General features: G+C 51.5%; 10 non-coding genes across 10 annotated transcripts; all 10 read right to left on the bottom strand.

The window, feature by feature from the left end:
- Positions 1-2,507: 2,507 nt before the first annotated feature.
- On the bottom strand, positions 2,508-2,580 carry TRNAE-CUC (transfer RNA glutamic acid (anticodon CUC)). The gene has a single exon. It is a non-coding gene; the product is annotated as a tRNA-Glu (tRNA).
- A 2,372-nt stretch (positions 2,581-4,952) lies between these two features.
- On the bottom strand, positions 4,953-5,025 carry TRNAE-CUC (transfer RNA glutamic acid (anticodon CUC)). Its single transcript has one exon. It is a non-coding gene; the product is annotated as a tRNA-Glu (tRNA).
- Positions 5,026-6,580: 1,555 nt separating this feature from the next.
- Positions 6,581-6,653, bottom strand: TRNAE-CUC (transfer RNA glutamic acid (anticodon CUC)). The gene has a single exon. It is a non-coding gene; the product is annotated as a tRNA-Glu (tRNA).
- Positions 6,654-9,025: 2,372 nt separating this feature from the next.
- On the bottom strand, positions 9,026-9,098 carry TRNAE-CUC (transfer RNA glutamic acid (anticodon CUC)). Its single transcript has one exon. It is a non-coding gene; the product is annotated as a tRNA-Glu (tRNA).
- Positions 9,099-10,662: 1,564 nt separating this feature from the next.
- On the bottom strand, positions 10,663-10,735 carry TRNAK-CUU (transfer RNA lysine (anticodon CUU)). Its single transcript has one exon. It is a non-coding gene; the product is annotated as a tRNA-Lys (tRNA).
- A 744-nt stretch (positions 10,736-11,479) lies between these two features.
- On the bottom strand, positions 11,480-11,552 carry TRNAK-CUU (transfer RNA lysine (anticodon CUU)). Its single transcript has one exon. It is a non-coding gene; the product is annotated as a tRNA-Lys (tRNA).
- Positions 11,553-13,923: 2,371 nt separating this feature from the next.
- On the bottom strand, positions 13,924-13,996 carry TRNAK-CUU (transfer RNA lysine (anticodon CUU)). Its single transcript has one exon. It is a non-coding gene; the product is annotated as a tRNA-Lys (tRNA).
- A 2,376-nt stretch (positions 13,997-16,372) lies between these two features.
- Positions 16,373-16,445, bottom strand: TRNAK-CUU (transfer RNA lysine (anticodon CUU)). Its single transcript has one exon. It is a non-coding gene; the product is annotated as a tRNA-Lys (tRNA).
- A 5,630-nt stretch (positions 16,446-22,075) lies between these two features.
- Positions 22,076-22,148, bottom strand: TRNAE-CUC (transfer RNA glutamic acid (anticodon CUC)). The gene has a single exon. It is a non-coding gene; the product is annotated as a tRNA-Glu (tRNA).
- Positions 22,149-24,520: 2,372 nt separating this feature from the next.
- TRNAE-CUC (transfer RNA glutamic acid (anticodon CUC)) lies at positions 24,521-24,593 on the bottom strand. The gene has a single exon. It is a non-coding gene; the product is annotated as a tRNA-Glu (tRNA).
- Positions 24,594-25,818: the final 1,225 nt, after the last annotated feature.

The raw sequence follows: 25,818 nt of genomic DNA, 5'->3' as shown, positions 1-25,818 counted from the left end.
TAAATATATCTGAAAAAGGTGAGAGTTAATGTTAAACCCGAAAATGGAGAAGCCTTTAAAAAGCATCACGCCCAACGTGGGGCTCGAACCCACAACCCTGAGATCAAGAGTCTCATGCTCTACCAACTGAGCTAGCCGGGTTGCTGTGCCTATGTTATTTCACACATCCTCTATGTTCTTTGTGAGGAAGTAGTGTGTGGTTATCCCAGGAGGCCCCTTTGTTTCATTTTCTCTGCTGTTGACTCGACACAGGCACCTTTCTCTTTCTCCATCTCTCGCTCTACCCCAGTCTTATGTCCCCATCAGTCTCTCTGGAGCTCACTCTGGTACATACATGCATCTGTCCTCTCAACCTGTCTCTGGGCACATACTTGAATGTCCAGTAGAGAACAGTGTGAACTCTCCCTGTTTCGCGAGGTGGCAGTCAGCTTCCAGAGCCGTGTTCTGGAGGCTGCTGGAATGGCCGAGCGGTGTAAGGTGCCACATTCAACAGCAGTATCTTCTCCAGTCCTGTGATCAAATCCTGCTGCCGACATAAAGTAGTTTTCATACCTACTTTAATCATAACACCAGTGGGGATGAGACCTTAAACTCCTCCTTTTTGAAAGGATGGGGGGGGGGACAGGACGGACCGGAGCGGACTCCGTGCTCGCTGTAAGCACGGGCGGCTCAGGCTATGAAAGCGCGCAGGAAAGGCTCGGCCTAGGACCGCTCCCAGCGGCGCCTCCCAGGGCGGGAAGTGCTGCGTTGTGTGGAGTCCTGTGGGAATCGTGAGGTAAACTGCAGGATGTGTGTGTGTGTAGTTTTAAACCTCAGCGAAATATCTGAAAAAGGTGAGAGTTAATGTTAAACCCGAAAATGGAGAAGCCTTTAAAAAGCATCACACCCAACGTGGGGCTCACAACCCTCAGATTAAGAGTCTCATGCTCTACCGACTGAACGGCCGCGCTGCTGTGTCTATGTCGTTTCAAACACCCTCTGTGTGTTCTTTGTGAGGAATTAGTGTGTGGTTATCCCAGGAGGCCCTTTGTTTCATTTTCTCTGCTGCTGACTCGACACAGGCACCTTTCTCTTTGTCCATCTCTCGCTCTACCCCAGTCTTATGTCCCCATCAGTCTCTCTAGAGTTCACTCTGGTACATACATGCATCTGTCCTCTCAACCTGTCTCTGGGCACATACTTAAATGTCCAGTAGAGAACAGTGTGAACTCTCCCTGTTTCGAGAGGTGGCAGTCAGCCTCCAGAGCTGTGTTCCGGAGGCTGCCGGAATGGCCGATCGGTGTAAGGTGCCACCTTCAAGAGCAGTATCTTTCCCAGTCCCGTAATCAAATCCCGCTGCCCACATAAAGTAGTTTTCATACCTACTTTAATCATAACAACAGCAGGGATGAGAGCTTAAACTCCTCTTTTTGAATGATGGGGGGGGACAGGACGGACCGGAGCGGACTCCGAGCTCGCTGTAAGCACGTGCGGCTCAGGCTAGGAAAGGGCACAGGAAAGGCTCGGCCTAGGACTGCTCCCAGCGGCGCCTCCCAGGGCGGGAAGTGCTGCGTTGTGTGGAGTCCTGTGGGAATTGTGAGGCAAACTGCAGGATGTGTGTGTGTGTAGTTTTAAGCCTCAGTGAAATATCTGAAAAAGGTGAGAGTTAATGTTAAACCTGAAAATGGAAAAGCCTTTAAAAAGCATCACGCCCAACGTGGGGCTCAAACACACAACCCTCAGATTAAGAGTCTTATGCTCTACCGAATGAGCTAGCTGCGCTGCTGTGCCTATATCATTTCACACACCCTCTGTGTGTTCTTTGTGAGGAAGTAGTGTGTGGTTATCCCAGGAGGCCCCTTTGTTTCATTTTCTCTGCTGCTGACTCGACACAGGCACCTTTCTCTTTCTCCATATCTCGCTCTACCCCAGTCTTATGTCCCCATCAGTCTTTCTGGAGCTTACTCTGGTACATACATGCATCTGTCCTCTCAACCTGTCTCTGGGCACATACTTAAATGTCCAGTAGAGAACAGTGTGAACTCTCCCTGTTTCGCGAGGTGGCAGTCAGCTTCCAGAGTCGTGTTCTGGAGGCTGCCGGAATGGCCGAGCTGTGTAAGGTGCCACTTTCAAGAGCAGTATCTTCCCCAGTCCTGTGATCAAATCCTGCTGCCGACATAAAGTAGTTTTCATACCTACTTTAATCATAACAGCAGCGGGGATGAGACCTTAAACTCCTCTTTTTGAAAGGATGGGGGGGGGGAACAGGACGGACCGGAGCGGACTCCGAGCTCGCTGTAAGCACGGGCTGCTCAGGCTAGGAAAGGGCGCAGGAAAGGCTCAGCCTAGGACCGCTCCCAGCGGCGCCTCCCAGGGCGGGAAGTGCTGCGTTGTGTGGAGTCCTGTGGGAATCGTGAGGCAAACTGCAGGATATGTGTGTGTGTGTAGTTTTAAGCCTCAGCGAAATATCTGAAAAAGGTGAGAGTTAATGTTAAACCCGAAAATGGATAAGCCTTTAAAAAGAATCACGCCCAACATGGGGCTCAAACCCACGACCCTGAGATTGAGAGTCTTATGCTCTACCGACTGAGCTAGCCAGGCTGCTGTGACTGGGTTGTTTCACACACCCTCTGTGTGTTCTCTGTGAGGAAGTAGTGTGTGGTTATCCCAGGAGGCCCCTTTGTTTCATTTTCTCTGCTGCTGACTCGACACAGGCACCTTTCTCTTTCTCCATCTCTCGCTCTACCCCAGTCTTATGTCCCCATCAGTCTCTCTGGAGCTCACTCTGGTACATACATGCATCTGTCCTCTCAACCTGTCTCTGGGCATATACTTAAATGTCCAGTAGAGAACAGTGTGAACTCTCCCTGTTTCGCGAGGTGGCAGTCAGCCTCCAGAGCCGTGTTCCGGAGGCTGCCGGAATGGCCGTGCGGTGTAAGGTGCCATATTCAAGAGCACTATCTTCCCCAGTCCTGTGATCAAATCCTGCTGCCGACATAAAGTAGTTTTCATACCTACTTTAATCATAACACCAGCGGGGATGAGACCTTAAACTCCTCTTTTTGAAAGGATGAGGGGGGGACAGGACGGACCGGAGCGGACTCCGAGCTCGCTGTAAGCACGGGCGGCTCAGGCTAGGAAAGGGTGCAGGAAAGGCTCGGCCTAGGACCGCTCCCAGCGGCGCCTCCCAGGGCGGGAAGTGCTGCGTTGTGTGGAGTCCTGTGGGAATCGTGAGGCAAACTGCAGGATGTGTGTGTGTGTAGTTTTAAGCCTCAACGAAATATCTGAAAAAGGTGAGAGTTAATGTTAATCCTGAAAATGGAGAAGCCTTTAAAAAGCATCACGCCTAACGTGGGGCTCGAACCCACAACCCTGAGATTAAGAGTCTCATGCTCTTCCAACTGAGCTAGCCGGGCTGCTTTGCCTATGTCCTTTCACACACCCTCTGTGTGTTCTTTGTGAGGAATTAGTGTGTGGTTATCCCAGGAGGCCCTTTGTTTCATTTTCTCTGCTGCTGACTCGACACAGGCACCTTTCTCTTTGTCCATCTCTCGCTCTACCCCAGTCTTATGTCCCCATCAGTCTCTCTAGAGCTCACTCTGGTACATACATGCATCTGTCCTCTCAACCTGTCTCTGGGCACATACTTAAATGTCCAGTAGAGAACAGTGTGAACTCTCCCTGTTTCGAGAGGTGGCAGTCAGCCTCCAGAGCTGTGTTCCGGAGGCTGCCGGAATGGCCGATCGGTGTAAGGTGCCACCTTCAAGAGCAGTATCTTTCCCAGTCCCGTAATCAAATCCCGCTGCCCACATAAAGTAGTTTTCATACCTACTTTAATCATAACAACAGCAGGGATGAGAGCTTAAACTCCTCTTTTTGAATGATGGGGGGGGACAGGACGGACCGGAGCGGACTCCGAGCTCGCTGTAAGCACGTGCGGCTCAGGCTAGGAAAGGGCACAGGAAAGGCTCGGCCTAGGACTGCTCCCAGCGGCGCCTCCCAGGGCGGGAAGTGCTGCGTTGTGTGGAGTCCTGTGGGAATTGTGAGGCAAACTGCAGGATGTGTGTGTGTGTAGTTTTAAGCCTCAGTGAAATATCTGAAAAAGGTGAGAGTTAATGTTAAACCTGAAAGTGGAAAAGCCTTTAAAAAGCATCACGCCCAACGTGGGGCTCAAACACACAACCCTCAGATTAAGAGTCTCATGCTCTACCGAATGAGCTAGCTGCGCTGCTGTGCCTATATCATTTCACACACCCTCTGTGTGTTCTTTGTGAGGAAGTAGTGTGTGGTTATCCCAGGAGGCCCCTTTGTTTCATTTTCTCTGCTGCTGACTCGACACAGGCACCTTTCTCTTTCTCCATATCTCGCTCTACCCCAGTCTTATGTCCCCATCAGTCTTTCTGGAGCTTACTCTGGTACATACATGCATCTGTCCTCTCAACCTGTCTCTGGGCACATACTTAAATGTCCAGTAGAGAACAGTGTGAACTCTCCCTGTTTCGCGAGGTGGCAGTCAGCTTCCAGAGTCGTGTTCTGGAGGCTGCCGGAATGGCCGAGCTGTGTAAGGTGCCACTTTCAAGAGCAGTATCTTCCCCAGTCCCGTGATCAAATCCTGCTGCCGACATAAAGTAGTTTTCATACCTACTTTAATCATAACAGCAGCGGGGATGAGACCTTAAACTCCTCTTTTTGAAAGGATGGGGGGGGGGAACAGGACGGACCGGAGCGGACTCCGAGCTCGCTGTAAGCACGGCTGCTCAGGCTAGGAAAGGGCGCAGGAAAGGCTCAGCCTAGGACCGCTCCCAGCGGCGCCTCCCAGGGCGGGAAGTGCTGCGTTGTGTGGAGTCCTGTGGGAATCATGAGGCAAACTGCAGGATATGTGTGTGTGTGTAGTTTTAAGCCTCAGCGAAATATCTGAAAAAGGTGAGAGTTAATGTTAAACCCGAAAATGGATAAGCCTTTAAAAAGAATCACGCCCAACATGGGGCTCAAACCCACGACCCTGAGATTGAGAGTCTTATGCTCTACCGACTGAGCTAGCCAGGCTGCTGTGCCTGGGTTGTTTCACACACCCTCTGTGTGTTCTCTGTGAGGAAGTAGTGTGTGGTTATCCCAGGAGGCCCCTTTGTTTCATTTTCTCTGCTGCTGACTCGACACAGGCACCTTTCTCTTTCTCCATCTCTCGCTCTACCCCAGTCTTATGTCCCCATCAGTCTCTCTGGAGCTCACTCTGGTACATACATGCATCTGTCCTCTCAACCTGTCTCTGGGCATATACTTAAATGTCCAGTAGAGAACAGTGTGAACTCTCCCTGTTTCGCGAGGTGGCAGTCAGCCTCCAGAGCCGTGTTCCGGAGGCTGCCGGAATGGCTGTGCGGTGTAAGGTGCCATATTCAAGAGCACTATCTTCCCCAGTCCCGTGATCAAATCCTGCTGCCGACATAAAGTAGTTTGATACCTACTTTAATCATAACACCAGCGGGGATGAGACCTTAAACTCCTCTTTTTGAAAGGATGAGGGGGGGACAGGACGGACCGGAGCGGACTCCGAGCTCGCTGTAAGCACGGGCGGCTCAGGCTAGGAAAGGGTGCAGGAAAGGCTCGGCCTAGGACCGCTCCCAGCGGCGCCTCCAAGGTTGGGAAGTGCTGCGTTGTGTGGAGTCCTGTGGGAATCGTGAGGCAAACTGCAGGGTGTGTGTGTGTGTAGTTTTAAGCCTCAACGAAATATCTGAAAAAGGTGAGAGTTAATGTTAATCCTGAAAATGGAGAAGCCTTTAAAAAGCATCACGCCTAACGTGGGGCTCGAACCCACAACCCTGAGATTAAGAGACTCATGCTCTTCCAACTGAGCTAGCCGGGCTGCTTTGTGTATGTCCTTTCACACACCCTCTGTGTGTTCTTTGTGAGGAATTAGTGTGTGGTTATCCCAGGAGGCCCTTTGTTTCATTTTCTCTGCTGCTGACTCGACACAGGCACCTTTCTCTTTGTCCATCTCTCGCTCTACCCCAGTCTTATGTCCCCATCAGTCTCTCTAGAGCTCACTCTGGTACATACATGTAACTGTCCTCTCAACCTGTCTCTGGGCACATACTTAAATGTCCAGTAGAGAACAGTGTGAACTCTCCCTGTTTCGAGAGGTGGCAGTCAGCCTCCAGAGCTGTGTTCCGGAGGCTGCCGGAATGGCCGATCGGTGTAAGGTGCCACATTCAAGAGCAGTATTTTTCCCAGTCCCGTAATCAAATCCCGCTGCCCACATAAAGTTGTTTTCATACCTACTTTAATCATAACAACAGCGGGGATGAGAGCTTAAACTCCTCTTTTTGAATGATGGGGGGGGACAGGAAGGACCGGAGCGGACTCCGAGCTCGCTGTAAGCACGTGCGGCTCAGGCTAGGAAAGGGCACAGGAAAGGCTCGGCCTAGGACCGCTCCCAGCGGCGCCTCCCAGGGCGGGAAGTGCTGCGTTGTGTGGAGTCCTGTGGGAATCGTGAGGCAAACTGCAGGATATGTGTGTGTGTGTAGTTTTAAGCCTCAGCGAAATATCTGAAAAAGGTGAGAGTTAATGTTAAACCCGAAAATGGATAAGCCTTTAAAAAGAATCACACCCAACATGGGGCTCAAACCCACGACCCTGAGATTGAGAGTCTTATGCTCTACCGACTGAGCTAGCCAGGCTGCTGTGCCTGGGTTGTTTCACACACCCTCTGTGTGTTCTCTGTGAGGAAGTAGTGTGTGGTTATCCCAGGAGGCCCCTTTGTTTCATTTTCTCTGCTGCTGACTCGACACAGGCACCTTTCTCTTTCTCCATCTCTCGCTCTACCCCAGTCTTATGTCCCCATCAGTCTCTCTGGAGCTCACTCTGGTACATACATGCATCTGTCCTCTCAACCTGTCTCTGGGCATATACTTAAATATCCAGTAGAGAACAGTGTGAACTCTCCCTGTTTCGCGAGGTGGCAGTCAGCCTCCAGAGCCGTGTTCCGGAGGCTGCCGGAATGGCCGTGCGGTGTAAGGTGCCATATTCAAGAGCACTATCTTCCCCAGTCCCGTGATCAAATCCTGCTGCCGACATAAAGTAGTTTTCATACCTACTTTAATCATAACACCAGCGGGGATGAGACCTTAAACTCCTCTTTTTGAAAGGATGAGGGGGGGACAGGACGGACCGGAGCGGACTCCGAGCTCGCTGTAAGCACGGGCGGCTCAGGCTAGGAAAGGGTGCAGGAAAGGCTCGGCCTAGGACCGCTCCCAGCGGCGCCTCCCATGGCGGGAAGTGCTGCGTTGTGTGGAGTCCTGTGGGAATCGTGAGGCAAACTGCAGGATGTGTGTGTGTGTAGTTTTAAGCCTCAACGAAATATCTGAAAAAGGTGAGAGTTAATGTTAATCCTGAAAATGGAGAAGCCTTTAAAAAGCATCACGCCTAACGTGGGGCTCGAACCCACAACCCTGAGATTAAGAGTCTCATGCTCTTCCAACTGAGCTAGCCGGGCTGCTTTGCCTATGTCCTTTCACACACCCTCTGTGTGTTCTTTGTGAGGAATTAGTGTGTGGTTATCCCAGGAGGCCCTTTGTTTCATTTTCTCTGCTGCTGACTCGACACAGGCACCTTTCTCTTTGTCCATCTCTCGCTCTACCCCAGTCTTATGTCCCCATCAGTCTCTCTAGAGCTCACTCTGGTACATACATGCATCTGTCCTCTCAACCTGTCTCTGGGCACATACTTAAATGTCCAGTAGAGAACAGTGTGAACTCTCCCTGTTTCGAGAGGTGGCAGTCAGCCTCCAGAGCTGTGTTCCGGAGGCTGCCGGAATGGCCGATCGGTGTAAGGTGCCACCTTCAAGAGCAGTATCTTTCCCAGTCCCGTAATCAAATCCCGCTGCCCACATAAAGTAGTTTTCATACCTACTTTAATCATAACAACAGCAGGGATGAGAGCTTAAACTCCTCTTTTTGAATGATGGGGGGGGACAGGACGGACCGGAGCGGACTCCGAGCTCGCTGTAAGCACGTGCGGCTCAGGCTAGGAAAGGGCACAGGAAAGGCTCGGCCTAGGACTGCTCCCAGCGGCGCCTCCCAGGGCGGGAAGTGCTGCGTTGTGTGGAGTCCTGTGGGAATTGTGAGGCAAACTGCAGGATGTGTGTGTGTGTAGTTTTAAGCCTCAGTGAAATATCTGAAAAAGGTGAGAGTTAATGTTAAACCTGAAAATGGAAAAGCCTTTAAAAAGCATCACGCCCAACGTGGGGCTCAAACACACAACCCTCAGATTAAGAGTCTCATGCTCTACCAAATGAGCTAGCTGCGCTGCTGTGCCTATATCATTTCACACACCCTCTGTGTGTTCTTTGTGAGGAAGTAGTGTGTGGTTATCCCAGGAGGCCCCTTTGTTTCATTTTCTCTGCTGCTGACTCGACACAGGCACCTTTCTCTTTCTCCATATCTCGCTCTACCCCAGTCTTATGTCCCCATCAGTCTTTCTGGAGCTTACTCTGGTACATACATGCATCTGTCCTCTCAACCTGTCTCTGGGCACATACTTAAATGTCCAGTAGAGAACAGTGTGAACTCTCCCTGTTTCGCGAGGTGGCAGTCAGCTTCCAGAGTCGTGTTCTGGAGGCTGCCGGAATGGCCGAGCTGTGTAAGGTGCCACTTTCAAGAGCAGTATCTTCCCCAGTCCCGTGATCAAATCCTGCTGCCGACATAAAGTAGTTTTCATACCTACTTTAATCATAACAGCAGCGGGGATGAGACCTTAAACTCCTCTTTTTGAAAGGATGGGGGGGGGAACAGGACGGACCGGAGCGGACTCCGAGCTCGCTGTAAGCACGGGCTGCTCAGGCTAGGAAAGGGCGCAGGAAAGGCTCAGCCTAGGACCGCTCCCAGCGGCGCCTCCCAGGGCGGGAAGTGCTGCGTTGTGTGGAGTCCTGTGGGAATCGTGAGGCAAACTGCAGGATATGTGTGTGTGTGTAGTTTTAAGCCTCAGCGAAATATCTGAAAAAGGTGAGAGTTAATGTTAAACCCGAAAATGGATAAGCCTTTAAAAAGAATCACGCCCAACATGGGGCTCAAACCCACGACCCTGAGATTGAGAGTCTTATGCTCTACCGACTGAGCTAGCCAGGCTGCTGTGCCTGGGTTGTTTCACACACCCTCTGTGTGTTCTCTGTGAGGAAGTAGTGTGTGGTTATCCCAGGAGGCCCCTTTGTTTCATTTTCTCTGCTGCTGACTCGACACAGGCACCTTTCTCTTTCTCCATCTCTCGCTCTACCCCAGTCTTATGTCCCCATCAGTCTCTCTGGAGCTCACTCTGGTACATACATGCATCTGTCCTCTCAACCTGTCTCTGGGCACATACTTAAATGTCCAGTAGAGAACAGTGTGAACTCTCCCTGTTTCGCGAGGTGGCAGTCAGCCTCCAAAGCGGTGTTCAGGAGGCTGCTGGAATGGCCGTGCGGTGTAAGGTGCCACATTCTAGAGCAGTACCGTCCCCAGTCCCGTGATCAAATCCCGCTGCTGACAAAAGGTAGTTTTCATACCTACTTTAATCATAACACCAGCAGGGATGAGACCTTAAACTCTTCTTTTTGAAAGGATGGGGGGGGGAACAGGACGGACCGGAGCGGACTCCGAGCTCGCTGTAAGCACGGGCGGCTCAGGCTAGGAAAGGGCGCAGGAAAGGTTCGGCCTAGGACCGCTCCCAGCGGCGCCTTCCTGGGCTGGAAGTGCTGCGTTGTGTGGAGTCCTGTGGGAATCGTGAGGCAAACTGCAGTATGTGTGTGTGTGTGTGTAGTTTTAAGCCTCAACGAAATATCTGAAAAAGGTGAGAGTTAATGTTAATCCTGAAAATGGAGAAGCCTTTAAAATGCATCACGCCTAACGTGGGGCTCGAACCCACAACCCTGAGATTAAGAGTCTCATGCTCTTCCGACTGAGCTAGCCGGGTTGCTTTGCCTATGTTATTTCACACACACTCTGTGTGTTCTTTGTGAGGAAGTAGTGTGTGGTTATCCCAGGAGGCCCCTTTGTTTCATTTTCTCTGCTGCTGACTCGACACAGGCACCTTTCTCTTTCTCCCTCTCTCGCTCTACCCCAGTCATATGGCCCCATCAGTCTCTCTGGAGCTCACTCTGGTACATACATTCATCTGTCCTCTCAACCTGTCTCTGGGCACATACTTAAATGTCCAGTAGAGAACAGTGTGAACTCTCCCTGTTTCGCGAGGTGGCAGTCAGCCTCCAGAGCCGTGTTCCGGAGGCTGCCGGAATTTCCGAGCGGTGTAAGGTGCCACATTCAAGAGCAGTATCTTCCCCAATCCCGTAATCAATTCCCGCTGCCGACATAAAGTAGTTTTCATACCTACTTTAATCATAACACCAGCGGGGATTAGACCTTAAACTCCTCTTTTTGAAAGGATAGGGGGGGACAGGACCGACCGGAGCGGACTCCGAGCTCGCTGTAAGCACGGGCGGCTCAGGCTAGGAAAGGGCGCAGGAAAGGCTCGGCCTAGGACCGCTCCCAGCGGCGCCTCCCAGGGTGGGAAGTGCTGCGTTGTGTGGAGTCCTGTGGGAATCGTGAGGCAAACTGCAGGATGTGTGTGTGTGTGTGTAGTTTTAAGCCTCAGCTAAATATCTGAAAAAGGTGAGAGTTAATGTTAAACCCAAAAATGGATAAGCCTTTAAAAGCATCACGCCCAACGTGGGGCTCGAACCCACGACCCTGAGATTAAGAGTCTCATGCTCTACCGACTGAGCTAGCTGGGCTGGTGTGCCTATGTCATTTCACACATCCTCTGTGTGTTCTTTGTGAGGAAGTAGTGTGTGGTTATCCCAGGAGGCCCCTTTGTTTCATTTTCTCTGCTGCTGACTCGACACAGGCACCTTTCTCTTTCTCCATCTCTCGCTCTACCCCAGTCTTATGTCCCCATCAGTCTCTCTGGAGCTCACTCTGGTACATACATGCATCTGTCCTCTCAACCTGTCTCTGGGCACATACTTAAATGTCCAGTAGAGAACAGTGTGAACTCTCCCTGTTTCGCGAGGTGGCAGTCAGCCTCCAGAGCTGTGTTCCGCTGGCTGCCGGAATGGCCGAGCGGTGTAAGGTGCCACATTCTAGAGCATTATCGTCTCCAGTCCCGTGATCAAATCCTACTGCTGACATAAAGTAGTTTTCATACCTACTTTAGTCATAACACCAGCGGGGATGAGACCTTAAACTCCTCTTTTTGAAAGGATGGGGGGGGGACAGGACGGACCGGAGCAGACTCCGAGCTCGCTGTAAGCACGGGCGGCTCAGGCTAGGAGAGGGCGCAGGAAAGGCTGGGCCTAGGACCGCTCCCAGCGGCACCTCCCAGGGCTGGAAGTGCTGCGTTGTGTGGAGTCCTGTGGGAATCGTGAGGCAAACGGCAGGATGTGTGTGTGTGTGTCGTTTTAAGCCTCAGCGAAATATCTGAAAAAGGTGATAGTTAATGTTAAACCCGAAAATGGAGAAGCCTTTAAAAAGCATCACACCCAACGTGGGGCTCGAACCCACGACCCTGAGATTAAGAGTCTCATGCTCTACCGACTGAGCTAGCCGGGCTGCTGTGTCTGTGTTGTTTCAAACACCCTCTGTGTGTTCTTTGTGAGGAAGTATTGTGTGGTTATCCCAGGAGGCCCCTTTGTTTCATTTTCTCTGCTGCTGACTCGACACAGGCACCTTTCTCTTTCTACATCTCTCGCTCTACCCCAGTCTTATGTCCCCATCAGTCTCTCTGGAGCTCACTCTGGTACATACATGCATCTGTCCTCTCAACCTGTCTCTGGGCACATACTTGAATGTCTAGTAGAGAACAGTGTGAACTCTCCCTGTTTCGCGAGGTGGCAGTCAGCCTCCAGAGCTGTGTTCGGGAGGCTGCCGGAATTTCCGAGCGGTGTAAGGCTCCACATTCTAGAGCAGTATCTTCCCCAGTCCCGTGATCAATTCCCGCTGCCGACATAAAGTAGTTTTCATACCTACTTTAATCATAACACCAGCGGGGATGAGACCTTAAACTCCTCTTTTGAAAGGATGTGGGGAGACAGGACGGACCGGAGCGGACTCCGAGCTCGCTGTAAGCACGGGCAGCTCAAGCTAGGAAAGGGCGCAGGAAAGGCTCGGCCTAGGACCGCAACCAGCGGCACCTCCCAGGGTGGGAAGTGCTGCGTTGTGTGGAGTCCTGATGGAATCGTGAGGCAAACTGCAGGGTGTGTGTGTGTGTAGTTTTAAGCCTCAGCGAAATATCCGAAAAAGGTGAGAGTTAATGTTAAACCCGAAAATGGAGAAGCCTTTTAAAAGCATCACCCCCAACGTGGGGCTCGAACCCAGGACCCTGAGATTAAGAGTCTCAAGCTCTACCAACTGAGCTAGCCGGGCTGCTGTGCCTATGTCATTTCACGCATCCTCTGTGTGTTCTTTGTGAGGAAGTAGTGTGTGGTTATCCCAGGAGGCCCCTTTGTTTCATTTTCTCTACTGCTGACTCGACACAGGCACCTTTCTCTTTCTCCATCTCTCGCTCTACCCCAGTCTTATGTCCCCATCAGTCTCTCTGGAGCTCACTCTGGTACATACATGCATCTGTCCTCTAAACCTGTCTCTGGGCACATCCCTAAATGTCCAGTAGAGAACAGTGTGAACTCTCCCTGTTTCGCGAGGTGGCAGTCAGTTTCCAGAGGCATGTTTTGGAGGCTGCCGGAATGGCCGAGTGGTGTAAGGTGCCACATTCAAGAGCAGTATCTTCTCCAGTCCCGTGATCAAATCCTGCTGCCGACATAAAGTAGTTTTCATACCTACTTTAATCATAACACCAGCGGGATGAGACCTTAAACTCCTCTTTTTGAAAGGATGGGGGGGGGACAGGACGGACCGGAGCGGACTCCGAGCTCGCTGTAGGTACGGGAGGCTCAGGCTAGGAAAGGGCGCAGGAAAGGCTCGGCCTAGGACCGCTCCCAGCGGCGCCTCCCAGGGCGGGAAGTGCTGCGTTGTGTGGGGTCCTGTGGGAATTGTGAGGCAAACTGCAGGATGTGTGTGTGTGTAGTTTTAAGCCTCAGTGAAATATCTGAAAAAGGTGAGAGTTAATGTTAAACCCGAAAATGGAGAAGCCTTTAAAAAGCATCATGCCCAACGTGGGGCTCAAACCCACGACCCTGAGATTAAGAGGCTCATGCTCTTCCAACTGAGCTAGCCAGGCTGCTGTGCCTGTGTCATTTCACACACCCTCTGTGTGTTCTTTGTGAGGAAGTAGTGTGTGGTTATCCCAGGAGGCCCCTTTGTTTCATTTTCTCTGCTGCTGACTCGACACAGGCACCTTTCTCTTTCGCCATCTCTCGCTCTACCCCAGTCTTATGTCCCCATCAGTCTCTCTGGAGCTCACTCTGGTAAATACATGCATCTGTCCTCTCAACCTGTCTCTGGGCACATACTTAAATGTCCAGTAGAGAAAAGTGTGAACTCTCCCTGTTTCGCAAGGTGGCAGTCAGCCTCCAGAGGCGTGTTTTGGAGGCTGCCGGAATGGCTGAGCGGTGTAAGCCACCACATTCAAGAGCAGTATCTTCCCCAGTCCTGTGATCAAATCCAGCTGCCGACATAAAGTAGTTTTCATACCTACTTTAATCATAACACCAGCGGAGATGAGACCTTAAACTCCTCTTTTTGAAAGGATGGGGGGGGCGGACAGGACGGACCGGAGCGGACTCCGACCTCGCTGTAAGCACGGACGGCTCAGGCTAGGAAAGGGCGCAGGAAAGGCTCGGCCTAGGACCACTCCCAGCGGCGCCTCCCAGGGCTGGAAGTGCTGCGTTGTGTGGAGTCCTGTGGGAATCGTGAGGCAAACGGCAGGATGTGTGTTTGTGTAGTTTTAAGCCTCAGCAAAATATCTGAAAAAGGTGAGAGTTAATGTTAAACCCGAAAATGGATAAGCCTTTAAAAAGCATCACACCCAACGTGGGGCTCGAACCCACGACCCTGAGATTAAGAGTCTCATGCTCTACCGACTGAGCTAGCCGGGCTGCTGTGCCTATGTCATTTCACACATCCTCTGTGTGTTCTTTGTGAGGAAGTAGTGTGTGGTTATCCCAGGAGGCCCCTTTGTTTCATATTCTCTGCTGCTGACTCGACACAGGCACCTTTCTCTTTCTCCATCTCTCGCTCTACCCCAGTCTTATGTCCCCATCAGTCTCTCTGGAGCTCACTCTGGTACATACATGCATCTGTCCTCTCAACCTGTCTCTGGGCACATACTTAAATGTCCAGTAGAGAACAGTGTGAACTCTCCCTGTTTCGCGAGGTGGCAGTCAGCTTCCAGAGCCTTGTTTCGGAGGCTGCCGGAATGGCCGAGCGGTGTAAGGTGCCACATTCAAGAGCCGTATCTTCCCCAGTCCCGTGATCAAATCCCGCTGCTGACATAAAGTAGTTTTCATACCTACTTTAATCATAACACCAGCGGGGATGAGACCTTAAACTCCTCTTTTTGAAAGGATTGGGGGGGGGACAGGACGGACCGGAGCGGACTCCAATCTCGCTGTAAGCCCGGGCGGCTCAGGCTAGGAAAGAGCGCAGGAAAGGCTCGGTCTAGGACCGCTCCCAGCGGCGCCTCCCAGGGCGGGAAGTGCTGCGTTGTGTGGAGTCCTGTGGGAATCGTGAGGCAAACTGCAGGATGTGTGTGTGTGTGTAGTTTTAAGCCTCAGCGAAATATCTGAAAAAGTTGAGAGTTAATGTTAAACCCGAAAATGGAGAAGCCTTTAAAAAGTATCACACCCAACGTGGGGCTTGAACCCACAACCCTGAAATTAAGAGTCTCATGTTCTACCAACTGAGCTAGCCGGGCTGCAGTTACTATGTCATTTCACACACCCTCTGTGTGTTCTTTGTGAGGAAGTAGTGTGTGGTTATCCCAGGAAGCCCCTTTGTTTCATTTTCTCTGCTGCTGACTCGACACAGGCACCTTTCTCTTTCTCCATCTCTCGCTCTACTCCAGTCTTATGTCCCCATCAGTCTCTCTGGAGCTCACTCTGGTACATACATGCATCTGTCGTCTCAACCTGTCTCTGGGCACATACTTAAATGTCCAGTAGAGAACAGTGTGAACTCTCCCTGTTTCGCGAGGTGGCAGTCAGCCTCCAGAGCCGTGTTCCGTAGGCTGCTGGAATGGCCGAGCGGTGTAAGGCGCCACATTCAAGTGCAGTATCTTCCCCAGTACCATGATCAAATCCTGCTGCTGACATAAAGTAGTTTTCATACCTACTTTAATCATAACACCAGAGGGGATGAGACCTTAAACTCCTCTTTTTTAAAGGAGGGGGGGGGGGCAGGACGGACCGGATCGGACTCCGAGCTCGCTGTAAGTACGGGCGGCTCAGGCTAGGAAAGGGCGCAGGAAAGGCTCGGCCTAGTACCACTCCCAGCGGCGCCTCCCAGGGCGGGAAGTGCTGCGTTGTGTGGAGTCCTGTGGGAATTGTGAGGCAAACTGCAGGATGTGTGTGTGTTTAGTTTTAAGCCTCAGCGAAATATCTGAAAAAGGTGAGAGTTAATGTTAAACCCGAAAATGGAGAAGCCTTTAAAAAGCATCACACCCAACAGGGGGCTCGAACCCACGACCCTGAGATTAAGAGTCTCATGCTCTACCGACTGAGATAGCCAGGTTACTGTACCTATGTCATTTCACACACCCTCTGTGTGTTCTTTGTGAGGAATTAGTGTGTGGTTATCCCAGGAGGCCCCTTTGTTTCATTTTCTCTGCTGCTGACTCGACACAGGCACCTTTCTCTTTCTCCATCTCTCGCTCTACCCCAGTCTTATGTCCCCGTCAGTCTCTCTGGAGCTCACTCTGGTACATACATGCATCTGTCCTCTCAACCTGTCTCTGGTCACATACTTAAATGTCCAGTAGAGAACAGTGTGAACTCTCCCTGTTTCGCGAGGAGGCAGTCAGCCTTCAGAGCCGTGTTCCGTAGGCTGCCGGAATGGCCGAGCGGTGTAAGGCGCCACGTTCAAGAGCAGTATCTTCCCCAGTACCGTGATCAAATACCGCTGTTGACATAAAGTAGTTTTCATACATACTTTAATCATAACACCAGCGGGGATTAGACCTTAAACTCCTCTTTTTGAAAGGATGGGGGGGACAGGACGGACCGGAGCGGACTCCGAGCTCGCTGTAAGTACGGGCGGCTCAGGCTAGGAAAGGACTCAGGAAAGGCTCAGCCTAGGACCGCTCCCAGCGGCGCCTCCCAGTAGCAGGAAGTGCTGCGTTGTGTGGAGTCCTGTGGGAATCGTGATGCAAACTGCAGGATGTGTGTGTGTGTAGTTTTAAGCCTCAGCTAAATATATCTGAAAAAGGTGAGAGTTAATGTTAAACCCGAAAATGGAGAAGCCTTTAAAAAGCATCACGCCCAACGTGGGGCTTGAACCCACAACCCTGAGATTAAGAGTCTCATGCTCTACCGACTGAGCTAGCCGGGCTGCTGTGCCGATGTCATTTCACACACCCTCTGTGTGTTCTTTGTGAGGAAGTAGTGTGTGGTTATCCCAGGAGGCCCCTAGGTTTCATTTTCTCTGCTGCTGACTCGATACAGGCACCTTTCTCTTTCTCCATCTCTCGCTCTACTCCAGTCTTATGTCCCCATCAGTCTCTCGGGAGCTCACTCTAGTACATACATGCATCTGTCGTCTCAACATGTCTCTGGGCACATACTTAAATTTCCAGTAGAGAACAGTGTGAACTCTCCCTGTTTTGCGAGGTGGCAGTCAGCCTCCAGAGCGGTGATCCGGAGGCTGCCCGAATGGCCGAGCGGTGTAATGTGCCACATTCTAGAGCAGTACCGTCCCCAGTCCCGTGATCAAATCCCGCTGCCGACAAAAGGTAGTTTTCATACCTACTTTAATCATAACACCAGCAGGGATGAGACCTTAAACTCTTCTTTTTGAAAGGATGGGGGGGACAGGACGGACCGGAGCGGACTCCGAGCTCGCTGTAAGTACGGGCGGCTCAGGCTAGGAAAGGGCGCAGGAAAGTCTCGGCCTAGGACCGCTCCCAGCGGCGCCTCCCAGGGCGGAAAGTGCTGCGTTGTGTGGAGTCCTGTGGGAATCGTGAGGCAAACAGCAGGATGTGTGTGTGTGTAGTTTTAAGCCTCAGCGAAATATCTGAAAAAGGTGAGAGTTAATGTTAAACCCGAAAATGGATAAGCCTTTAAAAAGCATCACGCCCAATGGGGGGCTGAAACCCACGACCCTGAGCTTAAGAGTCTCATGCTCTACCGACTGAGCTAGCCAGGCTGCTGTGCCTATGTCATTTCAGACATCCTCTGTGTGTTCTTTGTGAGGAAGTAGTGTGTGGTTATCCCAGGAGGCCCCTTTGTTTCATTTTCTCTGCTGTTGACTCGACACAGGCACCTTTCTCTTTCTCCATCTCTCGCTCTACCCCAGTCTTATGTCCCCATCAGTCTCTCTGGAGCTCACTCTGGTACATACATGCATCTGTCCTCTCAACCTGTCTCTGGGCACATACTTAAATGTCCAGTAGAGAACAGTGTGAACTCTCCCTGTTTCGCGAGGTGGCAGTCAGCTTCCAGAACCATGTTCCGGAGGCTGCCGGAATGGCCGAGCGGTGTAAGGTGCCACAATCAAGAGCATTATCTTCCCCAGTCCTGTGATCAAATCCTGCTGCAGACATAAAGTAGTTTTCATACCTACTTTAATCATAACACCAGCGGGGATGAGACCTTAAACTCCTCTTTTTGAAAGGATGGGGGGGGACAGGACGGACCGGAGTGGACTCCGAGCTCACTGTAAGCACGCGTGGCTCATGCTAGGAAAGGGGGCAGGAAAGGCTCGGCCTAGGACCGCTCCCAGCGGCGCCTCCCAGTGCGGGAAGTGCTGCGTTGTGTGGATTCCTGTGGCAATCGTGAGGCAAACTGCAGGATGTGTGTGTGTGTAGTTTTAAGCCTCAGCGCAATATATCTGAAAAAGGTGAGAGTTAATGTTAAACCTGAAAATGGAGAAGCCTTTAAAAAGCATCACACCCAACGTGGGGCTCAAACCCACAACCCTCAGATTAAGAGTCTCATGCTCTACCGACTGAGCTAGCCGGGCTGCTGTGTCTATGTTGTTTCAAACACCCTCTGTGTGTTCTTTGTGAGGAATTATTGTGTGGTTATCCCAGGAGGCCCCTTTGTTTCATTTTCTCTGCTGCTGACTCGACACAGGCACCTTTCTCTTTCTCCATCTCTCGCTCTACCGCAGTCTTATGTCCCCATCAGTCTCTCTGGAGCTCATTCTGGTACATACATGCATCTGTCCTCTCAACCTGTCTCTGGGCACATACTTAAATGTCCAGTAGAGAACAGTGTGAACTCTCCCTGTTTCACGAGCTGGCAGTCAGCCTCCAGAGCTGTGCTCCGAAGGCTACCAGAATGGCCGAGAGGTGTAAGGCGCCACAGTCAAGAGCAGTATCTTCCCCAGTCCCGTGATCAAATCCTGCTGCTGAAATAAAGTAGTTTTCATACCTACTTTAATCATAACACCAGCGGGGATGAGACCTTAAACTTCTCTTTTCGAAAGATTGGGGGGGGACAGGACGGACCGGAGCGGACTCGGAGCTCGCTGTAAGCATGGGCTGCTCAGGATAGGAAAGGGCGCAGGGAAGGCTCGGCCTAGGACCGCTCCCAGCGGTGCCTCCCAGGGCGGGAAGAGCTGTGTTGTGAGGAGTCCTGTGGGAATCGTGAGGCAAACTGCACAATGTGTGTGTGTGTAGTTTTAAGCCTCAGCGAAATATCTGAAAAAGGTGAGAGTTAATGTTAAACCCGAAAATGGATAAGCCTTTAAAAAGCATCACGCCCAACGTGGGGCTCGAACCCACAACCCTGAAATCAAGAGTCTCATGCTCTACCAACTGAGCTAGCCAGGTTGCTGTGCCTATGTTATTTCACACATCCTCTATGTTCTTTGTGAGGAAGTAGTGTGTGGTTATCCCAGGAGGCCCCTTTGTTTCATTTTCTCTGCTGTTGACTCGACACAGGCACCTTTCTCTTTCTCCATCTCTCGCTCTACCCCAGTCTTATGTCCCCATCAGTCTCTCTGGAGCTCACTCTGGTACATACATGCATCTGTCCTCTCAACCTGTCTCTGGGCACATACTTGAATGTCCAGTAGAGAACAGTGTGAACTCTCCCTGTTTCGCGAGGTGGCAGTCAGCTTCCAGAGCCGTGTTCTGGAGGCTGCTGGAATGGCCGAGCGGTGTAAGGCGCCACATTCAACAGCAGTATCTTCCCCAGTCCTGTGATCAAATCCTGCTGCCGACATAAAGTAGTTTTCATACCTACTTTAATCATAACACCAGTGGGGATGAGACCTTAAACTCCTCCTTTTTGAAAGGATGGGGGGGGGGACAGGACGGACCGGAGCGGACTCTGTGCTCGCTGTAAGCACGGGCGGCTCAGGCTATGAAAGCGCGCAGGAAAGGCTCGGCCTAGGACCGCTCCCAGCGGCGCCTCCCAGGGCGGGAAGTGCTGCGTTGTGTGGAGTCCTGTGGGAATCGTGAGGTAAACTGCAGGATGTGTGTGTGTGTAGTTTTAAACCTCAGCGAAATATCTGAAAAAGGTGAGAGTTAATGTTAAACCCGAAAATGGAGAAGCCTTTAAAAAGCATCACACCCAACGTGGGGCTCAAACCCACAACCCTCAGATTAAGAGTCTCATGCTCTACCGACTGAACGGCCGCGCTGCTGTGTCTATGTCGTTTCAAACACCCTCTGTGTGTTCTTTGTGAGGAATTAGTGTGTGGTTATCCCAGGAGGCCCTTTGTTTCATTTTCTCTGCTGCTGACTCGACACAGGCACCTTTCTCTTTGTCCATCTCTCGCTCTACCCCAGTCTTATGTCCCCATCAGTCTCTCTAGAGTTCACTCTGGTACATACATGCATCTGTCCTCTCAACCTGTCTCTGGGCACATACTTAAATGTCCAGTAGAGAACAGTGTGAACTCTCCCTGTTTCGAGAGGTGGCAGTCAGCCTCCAGAGCTGTGTTCCGGAGGCTGCCGGAATGGCCGATCGGTGTAAGGTGCCACCTTCAAGAGCAGTATCTTTCCCAGTCCCGTAATCAAATCCCGCTGCCCACATAAAGTAGTTTTCATACCTACTTTAATCATAAAAACAGCAGGGATGAGAGCTTAAACTCCTCTTTTTGAATGATGGGGGGGGGACAGGACGGACTGGAGCGGACTCCGAGCTCGCTGTAAGCACGTGCGGCTCAGGCTAGGAAAGGGCACAGGAAAGGCTCGGCCTAGGACTGCTCCCAGCGGCGCCTCCCAGGGCGGGAAGTGCTGCGTTGTGTGGAGTCCTGTGGGAATTGTGAGGCAAACTGCAGGATGTGTGTGTGTGTAGTTTTAAGCCTCAGTGAAATATCTGAAAAAGGTGAGAGTTAATGTTAAACCTGAAAATGGAAAAGCCTTTAAAAAGCATCACGCCCAACGTGGGGCTCAAACACACAACCCTCAGATTAAGAGTCTCATGCTCTACCGAATGAGCTAGCTGCGCTGCTGTGCCTATATCATTTCACACACCCTCTGTGTGTTCTTTGTGAGGAAGTAGTGTGTGGTTATCCCAGGAGGCCCCTTTGTTTCATTTTCTCTGCTGCTGACTCGACACAGGCACCTTTCTCTTTCTCCATATCTCGCTCTACCCCAGTCTTATGTCCCCATCAGTCTTTCTGGAGCTTACTCTGGTACATACATGCATCTGTCCTCTCAACCTGTCTCTGGGCACATACTTAAATGTCCAGTAGAGAACAGTGTGAACTCTCCCTGTTTCGCGAGGTGGCAGTCAGCTTCCAGAGTCGTGTTCTGGAGGCTGCCGGAATGGCCGAGCTGTGTAAGGTGCCACTTTCAAGAGCAGTATCTTCCCCAGTCCTGTGATCAAATCCTGCTGCCGACATAAAGTAGTTTTCATACCTACTTTAATCATAACAGCAGCGGGGATGAGACCTTAAACTCCTCTTTTTGAAAGGATGGGGGGGGGGAACAGGACGGACCGGAGCGGACTCAGAGCTCGCTGTAAGCACGGGCTGCTCAGGCTAGGAAAGGGCGCAGGAAAGGCTCAGCCTAGGACCGCTCCCAGCGGCGCCTCCCAGGGCGGGAAGTGCTGCGTTGTGTGGAGTCCTGTGGGAATCGTGAGGCAAACTGCAGGATATGTGTGTGTGTGTAGTTTTAAGCCTCAACGAAATATCTGAAAAAGGTGAGAGTTAATGTTAATCCTGAAAATGGAGAAGCCTTTAAAAAGCATCACGCCTAACGTGGGGCTCGAACCCACAACACTGAGATTAAGAGTCTCATGCTCTTCCAACTGAGCTAGCCGGGCTGCTTTGTGTATGTCCTTTCACACACCCTCTGTGTGTTCTTTGTGAGGAATTAGTGTGTGGTTATCCCAGGAGGCCCTTTGTTTCATTTTCTCTGCTGCTGACTCGACACAGGCACCTTTCTCTTTGTCCATCTCTCGCTCTACCCCAGTCTTATGTCCCCATCAGTCTCTCTAGAGCTCACTCTGGTACATACATGTAACTGTCCTCTCAACCTGTCTCTGGGCACATACTTAAATGTCCAGTAGAGAACAGTGTGAACTCTCCCTGTTTCGAGAGGTGGCAGTCAGCCTCCAGAGCTGTGTTCCGGAGGCTGCCGGAATGGCCGATCGGTGTAAGGTGCCACATTCAAGAGCAGTATTTTTCCCAGTCCCGTAATCAAATCCCGCTGCCCACATAAAGTTGTTTTCATACCTACTTTAATCATAACAACAGCGGGGATGAGAGCTTAAACTCCTCTTTTTGAATGATGGGGGGGGACAGGAAGGACCGGAGCGGACTCCGAGCTCGCTGTGAGCACGTGCGGCTCAGGCTAGGAAAGGGCACAGGAAAGGCTCGGCCTAGGACCGCTCCCAGCGGCGCCTCCCAGGGCGGGAAGTGCTGCGTTGTGTGGAGTCCTGTGGGAATCGTGAGGCAAACTGCAGGATATGTGTGTGTGTGTAGTTTTAAGCCTCAGCGAAATATCTGAAAAAGGTGAGAGTTAATGTTAAACCCGAAAATGGATAAGCCTTTAAAAAGAATCACGCCCAACATGGGGCTCAACCCCACGACCCTGAGATTGAGAGTCTTATGCTCTACCGACTGAGCTAGCCAGGCTGCTGTGCCTGGGTTGTTTCACACACCCTCTGTGTGTTCTCTGTGAGGAAGTAGTGTGTGGTTATCCCAGGAGGCCCCTTTGTTTCATTTTCTCTGCTGCTGACTCGACACAGGCACCTTTCTCTTTCTCCATCTCTCGCTCTACCCCAGTCTTATGTCCCCATCAGTCTCTCTGGAGCTCACTCTGGTACATACATGCATCTGTCCTCTCAACCTGTCTCTGGGCATATACTTAAATATCCAGTAGAGAACAGTGTGAACTCTCCCTGTTTCGCGAGGTGGCAGTCAGCCTCCAGAGCCGTGTTCCGGAGGCTGCCGGAATGGCCGTGCGGTGTAAGGTGCCATATTCAAGAGCACTATCTTCCCCAGTCCCGTGATCAAATCCTGCTGCCGACATAAAGTAGTTTTCATACCTACTTTAATCATAACACCAGCGGGGATGAGACCTTAAACTCCTCTTTTTGAAAGGATGAGGGGGGGACAGGACGGACCGGAGCGGACTCCGAGCTCGCTGTAAGCACGGGCGGCTCAGGCTAGGAAAGGGTGCAGGAAAGGCTCGGCCTAGGACCGCTCCCAGCGGCGCCTCCCATGGCGGGAAGTGCTGCGTTGTGTGGAGTCCTGTGGGAATCGTGAGGCAAACTGCAGGATGTGTGTGTGTGTAGTTTTAAGCCTCAACGAAATATCTGAAAAAGGTGAGAGTTAATGTTAATCCTGAAAATGGAGAAGCCTTTAAAAAGCATCACGCCTAACGTGGGGCTCGAACCCACAACCCTGAGATTAAGAGTCTCATGCTCTTCCAACTGAGCTAGCCGGGCTGCTTTGCCTATGTTCTTTCACACACCCTCTGTGTGTTCTTTGTGAGGAATTAGTGTGTGGTTATCCCAGGAGGCCCTTTGTTTCATTTTCTCTGCTGCTGACTCGACACAGGCACCTTTCTCTTTGTCCATCTCTCGCTCTACCCCAGTCTTATGTCCCCATCAGTCTCTCTAGAGCTCACTCTGGTACATACATGCATCTGTCCTCTCAACCTGTCTCTGGGCACATACTTAAATGTCCAGTAGAGAACAGTGTGAACTCTCCCTGTTTCGAGAGGTGGCAGTCAGCCTCTAGAGCTGTGTTCCGGAGGCTGCCGGAATGGCCGATCGGTGTAAGGTGCCACCTTCAAGAGCAGTATCTTTCCCAGTCCCGTAATCAAATCCCGCTGCCCACATAAAGTAGTTTTCATACCTACTTTAATCATAACAACAGCAGGGATGAGAGCTTAAACTCCTCTTTTTGAATGATGGGGGGGGACAGGACGGACCGGAGCGGACTCCGAGCTCGCTGTAAGCACGTGCGGCTCAGGCTAGGAAAGGGCACAGGAAAGGCTCGGCCTAGGACTGCTCCCAGCGGCGCCTCCCAGGGCGGGAAGTGCTGCGTTGTGTGGAGTCCTGTGGGAATTGTGAGGCAAACTGCAGGATGTGTGTGTGTGTAGTTTTAAGCCTCAGTGAAATATCTGAAAAAGGTGAGAGTTAATGTTAAACCTGAAAATGGAAAAGCCTTTAAAAAGCATCACGCCCAACGTGGGGCTCAAACACACAACCCTCAGATTAAGAGTCTCATGCTCTACCAAATGAGCTAGCTGCGCTGCTGTGCCTATATCATTTCACACACCCTCTGTGTGTTCTTTGTGAGGAAGTAGTGTGTGGTTATCCCAGGAGGCCCCTTTGTTTCATTTTCTCTGCTGCTGACTCGACACAGGCACCTTTCTCTTTCTCCATATCTCGCTCTACCCCAGTCTTATGTCCCCATCAGTCTTTCTGGAGCTTACTCTGGTACATACATGCATCTGTCCTCTCAACCTGTCTCTGGGCACATACTTAAATGTCCAGTAGAGAACAGTGTGAACTCTCCCTGTTTCGCGAGGTGGCAGTCAGCTTCCAGAGTCGTGTTCTGGAGGCTGCCGGAATGGCCGAGCTGTGTAAGGTGCCACTTTCAAGAGCAGTATCTTCCCCAGTCCCGTGATCAAATCCTGCTGCCGACATAAAGTAGTTTTCATACCTACTTTAATCATAACAGCAGCGGGGATGAGACCTTAAACTCCTCATTTTGAAAGGATGGGGGGGGGAACAGGACGGACCGGAGCGGACTCCGAGCTCGCTGTAAGCACGGGCTGCTCAGGCTAGGAAAGGGCGCAGGAAAGGCTCAGCCTAGGACCGCTCCCAGCGGCGCCTCCCAGGGCGGGAAGTGCTGCGTTGTGTGGAGTCCTGTGGGAATCGTGAGGCAAACTGCAGGATATGTGTGTGTGTGTAGTTTTAAGCCTCAGCGAAATATCTGAAAAAGGTGAGAGTTAATGTTAAACCCGAAAATGGATAAGCCTTTAAAAAGAATCACGCCCAACATGGGGCTCAAACCCACGACCCTGAGATTGAGAGTCTTATGCTCTACCGACTGAGCTAGCCAGGCTGCTGTGCCTGGGTTGTTTCACACACCCTCTGTGTGTTCTCTGTGAGGAAGTAGTGTGTGGTTATCCCAGGAGGCCCCTTTGTTTCATTTTCTCTGCTGCTGACTCGACACAGGCACCTTTCTCTTTCTCCATCTCTGTCGCTCTACCCCAGTCTTATGTCCCCATCAGTCTCTCTGGAGCTCACTCTGGTACATACATGCATCTGTCCTCTCAACCTGTCTCTGGGCATATACTTAAATGTCCAGTAGAGAACAGTGTGAACTCTCCCTGTTTCGCGAGGTGGCAGTCAGCCTCCAGAGCCGTGTTCCGGAGGCTGCCGGAATGGCCGTGCGGTGTAAGGTGCCATATTCAAGAGCACTATCTTCCCCAGTCCCGTGATCAAATCCTGCTGCCGACATAAAGTAGTTTTCATACCTACTTTAATCATAACACCAGCGGGGATGAGACCTTAAACTCCTCTTTTTGAAAGGATGAGGGGGGGACAGGACGGACCGGAGCGGACTCCGAGCTCGCTGTAAGCACGGGCGGCTCAGGCTAGGAAAGGGTGCAGGAAAGGCTCGGCCTAGGACCGCTCCCAGCGGCGCCTCCCAGGTTGGGAAGTGCTGCGTTGTGTGGAGTCCTGTGGGAATCGTGAGGCAAACTGCAGGATGTGTGTGTGTGTAGTTTTAAGCCTCAACGAAATATCTGAAAAAGGTGAGAGTTAATGTTAATCCTGAAAATGGAGAAGCCTTTAAAAAGCATCACGCCTAACGTGGGGCTCGAACCCACAACCCTGAGATTAAGAGTCTCATGCTCTTCCAACTGAGCTAGCCGGGCTGCTTTGCCTATGTCCTTTCACACACCCTCTGTGTGTTCTTTGTGAGGAATTAGTGTGTGGTTATCCCAGGAGGCCCTTTGTTTCATTTTCTCTGCTGCTGACTCGACACAGGCACCTTTCTCTTTGTCCATCTCTCGCTCTACCCCAGTCTTATGTCCCCATCAGTCTCTCTAGAGCTCACTCTGGTACATACATGTAACTGTCCTCTCAACCTGTCTCTGGGCACATACTTAAATGTCCAGTAGAGAACAGTGTGAACTCTCCCTGTTTCGAGAGGTGGCAGTCAGCCTCCAGAGCTGTGTTCCGGAGGCTGCCGGAATGGCCGATCGGTGTAAGGTGCCACATTCAAGAGCAGTATTTTTCCCAGTCCCGTAATCAAATCCCGCTGCCCACATAAAGTTGTTTTC

Source organism: Pleurodeles waltl, chromosome 6 (assembly GCF_031143425.1).
Source record: "Pleurodeles waltl isolate 20211129_DDA chromosome 6, aPleWal1.hap1.20221129, whole genome shotgun sequence".
Taxonomy (NCBI): Eukaryota; Metazoa; Chordata; class Amphibia; order Caudata; family Salamandridae; genus Pleurodeles; species Pleurodeles waltl.
Note: the sequence above shows the minus strand (reverse complement) of the source record. Positions and strands in the feature narration are given on the sequence as shown.